The sequence below is a fragment of the Pristiophorus japonicus genome, chromosome 1, assembly GCF_044704955.1.
Source record: "Pristiophorus japonicus isolate sPriJap1 chromosome 1, sPriJap1.hap1, whole genome shotgun sequence".
In the NCBI taxonomy this organism is placed as follows: Eukaryota; Metazoa; Chordata; class Chondrichthyes; family Pristiophoridae; genus Pristiophorus; species Pristiophorus japonicus.
Window position 1 is genome coordinate 342,368,178 of NC_091977.1, and position 5,004 is coordinate 342,373,181.

Consider the following 5,004-nt stretch of genomic DNA (forward strand, 5'->3'; position numbering starts at 1 on the left):
TTGAACACTTTTTAATAAAAGCACGTTGCCATCAGCACTTGCAGCCTTCTCACTGTCTCCTTCCACCCCCGCGGGAAAGAACGGGCGCCTCCTCCCCCCCCCAGCAGGAAGAACGGGCGCCTCCTCCCCCCCCACCCGCGGGAAGAACAGGTGCCTCCTCCCCCCCCCGCGGGAAAGAATGGGCGCCTCCTCCCTCACCCCCCGCGGAAAGAACGGGTGCCTCCTCCCCCACCCCACCCCCGCGGCAAGAACGGGCGACTCCTCCCCCGCCGCGGGAAAGAACAGGCGCCTCCTCCTTCCCCCCCCCCCCCCCCCGTGGGAAGAACGGGCGCCTCAGGCTGACTGCAGCATTCTCCGTGCCTGAAGCACTTTCACACAGGTAGGAAGATGGTTTATTGAATCTTTTCTTTGCTTATAAATGTTTATTCGGGTTGGATTTATTTGTATAATATTTGTAGAAGTATAAATAAGGATTTATTGTAGAATTTAATGACTTCCCTTCCCCCCCCCCCCCCTCCCTCCCCACCTCGTTCTGGACGCCTAATTTGTAACCTACGCCTGATTTTTTAATGTGTAGAACAGGTTTATTCAGTTCGACAAAAATCTTCACTTGCTCCATTCTAAGTTAGTTTGGAGTACGTTTTCACTATGGAAACTTTGAAATCAGGCGTCAGTGGCCGGACACGCCCCCTTTTGAAGAAAAAATTCTGTTCCAAAGTAGAACTGTTCTACCTGACTAGAACTGCAGAAAAAAAAATGTGGAGAATTGCAATTTCTAAGATAGTCCGTTCTCCACCAGTTGCTCCTAAAAATCAGGCGCAAATCATGTGGAAACTTGGGCCTTATAATTCCCCGTTTTCTCTCTCCCTCCTTTTTTAAACAGTGGTGTTACATTAGCTGCCCTCCAGTCCATAGGAACTGATCCACTGTCGACAGACTGTTGGAAAATGATCACCAATGCATCCACTATTTCTATGGCCACTTCCTTAAGTACTCTTGGATGCAGACTATCAGGCCCTGGGGATTTATCGGCCTTCAATCCCATCAATTTCCCTAACACAATTTCCCACTTTATAAGGATATCCTTCAGTTCCTCCTTCTCACTACACCCTTGGTCCCCTAGTATTTCCGGAAGGTTATTTGGGTCTTCCTTCGTGAAAACAGAACCAAAGTATTTGTTTAACTGGTTTGCCATTTCTTTGTTCCCCATTATAAATTCACCTGAATCTGACTGCAAGGGACCTACGTTTGTTTTCACTAATCTTTTTCTCTTCACATATCTATAGAAGCATTTGCAGTCAGTTTTTATGTTCCCAGCAAGATTCCTCTCATACTCTATTTCCCCCCTCCTAATTAAACTCCTTGTCCTCCTCTGCTGTATTACAAAATTCTCCCAGTCCTCAGGTTTTTTGCTTTTTCTGGCCAATTTATATGCCTCTTCCTTGGATTTAACACTATCCTTAATTTCCCTTGTTAGCCACGGTCGAGCCACCTTCCCCGTTTTATTTTTACTCCAGATAGGGATGTACAGTTGTTGAAGTTCATCCATGTGATCTTTAAGTTTTTGCCATTGCCTATCCACCGTCAACCCTTTAAGTATCACTCGCCAGTCTATTCTAGCCAAGTGACATCTCATACCATCGAAGTTACCTTTCCCCAAGTTCAGGACCTTAGTCTCTGAATTAACTGTGTCAATCTCCAATCTTAATAAAGAATTCTACCATATTATGGTCACTCTTCCCCAAGGGGCCTCGCACAACAAAGTTGTTAATTAGTCCTTTCTCATTACACATCACCCAGTCTAGGATGGCCAGCCCTCTAGTTGGTTCCTCGACATATTGGTCTAGAAAACCATCCCTAATACACTCCAGGAAATCCTCCTCCACCGCATTGCTACCAGTTTGGTTAGCCCAGTCAATATGTAGATTAAAGTCGCCCATGATGACTGCTGTACTTTTATTGCACGCATCCCTAATTTCTTGTTTGATGCTGTCCCCATCCTCATTACTACTGTTTGGTGGTCTGTACACAACTCCCACTAGCGTTTTCTGCCCTTTGATATTCCGTAGCTCCACCCATACAGATTCCACATCATCCAAGCTAATGTCCTTCCTTATTATTGCATTAATTTCCTCTTTAACCAGCAACGCCACCCCATCTCCTTTTCCTTTCTGTCTATCCTTCCTGAATGTTGAATACCTCTGGATGTTGAGTTCCCAGCCTTGGTCACCATGGAGCCATTTCTCCGTGATGCCAATTACATCATATCCGTTAACTGCTATCTGCGCAGTTAATTCGTCCACCTTATTCCGAATACTCCTCGCATTGGGGCACAGAGCCTTTAGGCTAGTCTTTTTAACACCCTTTGCCCCTTTAGGATTTTGCTGTAATGTGGCCCTTTTTGCTTTTTGCCTTGGGTTTCTCTGCCATCCACTTTTACTTTTGTTGCATTTTATCAAGGAGGCTTTGAGGGTGTCCTTGAAACGTTTCCTCTGTCCACGTGAGGATCGCCTGCCGCGTAGGAGTTCCGAGTAGAGTGCTTGCTTTGGAAGTCTTGTGTCGGGCATGCAAACAATGTGGCCCACCCCACGGAGCTGGTCGCGTGTGATCAGTGCTTTGATGCTGGGGATGTTGGCCTGATCGAGAACACTGACGTCGGTGCGTCTATCCTCCCAGGGGATTTGCAGGATCTTGCAGAGACATCGTTGATGGTATTTCTCCAGTGATTTGAGGTGTCGGCTGTATATGGTCCACGTCTCTGAGCCATATAGGAGGGTGAGTATCACTGCAGCCCTGTAGACCACAAGCTTGGTGCCAGATTTGAGGGCCTGATCTTTGAACACTCTCTTCTTCAGGCGACCGAAGGCTGCGCTGGCGCACTGGAGGCGGTGTTGGACCTCATTGTCGATGTCTGCCCTTGCAGATAATAGGTTCCCGAGGTATGAAAAGTGGTCCACGTTGTCCAAGGCTGCACCGTTGATCTTGATGACTGGAGGGCAGTGCTGTGTGATGAGGTCAGGTTGGTGGAGGACCTTTGTCTTACAGATATTTAGCCCAATCTTTCATACGCCTCGGTGAAGCTGTTGACGATGGCTTGGAATTCAGCCTCTTTGCACAGATGCAACGTCGTCCGCATACTGTTGTTCGACAACAGAGGATGGGACGGTCTCGGATCAAGCCTGGAGGCGATGAAGGTTGAACAGGTTTCCACTGGTTGTTAATGCGCCTAGGTCTCAGCTTACTTACACCTGTGCCAGCTCTCTGAAACAGATATCCATTTAGTCCCATTTCCCTGTTTCACCGCTGTTTTTGGTAGGGCAATCCATGTGCTAACCACTCTCTGTGTAAATAAATGTCTCCTAGCCTCTCGCTTGAGTCTTTTGATGATTTTAATTATGTCCTTTAGTTTCCAATACACTGATCAATAGAAATAGGTTTCTCCAATATAACTTACCAAAACCCCTCAAAATTTTGAACACAATCACTAACCCGTACTTCTGCCAATCTGTCTCACTTAATTTCTCTTGGCTTAGCTAAGTGGCATGTATCTCAATGGGGAGATAACTTGCTCTCCATATGAAACAAACATATTAGTTAGATTTCTTAGTCATGGACATTATCATTGATGGCCTATAGTTTAAACCTTTAGTGGGTATTGGAGCACTATCCTCAAGTGCTCCTAATGTTGTCCTTGTGCCGATAAGTTATTTGAGACTAACAAAATGGAACAGGTGTATTAGATGGTGTAATTTTTGTGTTATCTATTGTGTTCCCAACACAGATGAGACTGCACATCGGGAGGTTAAAGTAACAGTGACCTCAGTCTTTATTAAGACACTCCAGAGTGAGGAACAGGCCTTAGGGGCCGGCTTATATACAGTGCTCCCAAGGGATGATGGGATCCCTTGGGACTTCAGGGGATGCACTCCCTGGTGGCGGAACATGGGAGTGCATGCTTTACAGATACACAACATCACTCCCCACCAAAGTCAAAGTGAAAACTATTTACAAGGTGAGGCGGTCGGAAGCCTTTCTTTCCCTGGTGGACTGCCTTGGTACAAATGTCTGTTCTGGTGTGTTGGCTGTGCCTTCGCTGGGCTGGCGTGTTGTTGGCCCTGCAGGGCTGCTGAGTGAGCCTGGCCTTGCTGGGCTGTTGGGCGTGATGGGTTCGATTTCCTGGTCCGGGGTGGTGTCGTTGATCCTTTCGGTGTGTGTTGTGGGCTCAAAAGGTGGTGTCTGCTGTGGTTTGTTCAAGGCAGTCTGTGAACCGCAGCCTCATTTGGTCCAGGCGCTTTCTGCAAATTTGTCCATTGTCTAGTTTGACTACAAACATCCTACTCTCTTCTTTAGCTATCACCGTGCCCGCAATCCACTTGGGACCATGTCCATAGTTTAGCACATACACAGAGTCATTCAGATCAATTTCCTGTGACACAGTGGTGCGACCATCGTTTACATTTTGTTGCTGCCGCCTGCTGTCTACCTGATCATGCACGTTGGGGTGAACCAGCGAGAGTCTGGTTTTAAGTGTCCTTTTCATGAGAAGCTCAGGCGGGGGCACCCCGTGAGCGAGTGGGGTCTCGTGCAGTAGCTGAGCAGTACTCAGCACAGGCGGGTTTGGAGTGAGCCTTCTGTGACTCATTTGAGGCTCTGTTTGACTGTTTGTTCTGCCTGCTCTGCCTGCCCATTGGAGGCTGGTTTAAACGGGGCCGAGGTGACATGTTTGATCCCATTGCGGGTCATGAATTCTTTAAATTTGGCACTGGTGAAACATGGCCAGTTGTCACTGACCAGTATGTCAGGCAGGCCGTGGGTGGCAAACATGGCCCTCAGGCTTTCAATGGTGGCGGTGGCGGTGCTTCTCGATATTATTTCACATTCAATCCATTTTGAAAAAGCATCCACCACCACCAGGAACATTTTACTGAGAAACGGGCCCGCATAGTCAACATGGATCCTCGACCATGGTCTGGAGGGCCAGGACCACAAACTTAGTGCTGCCTC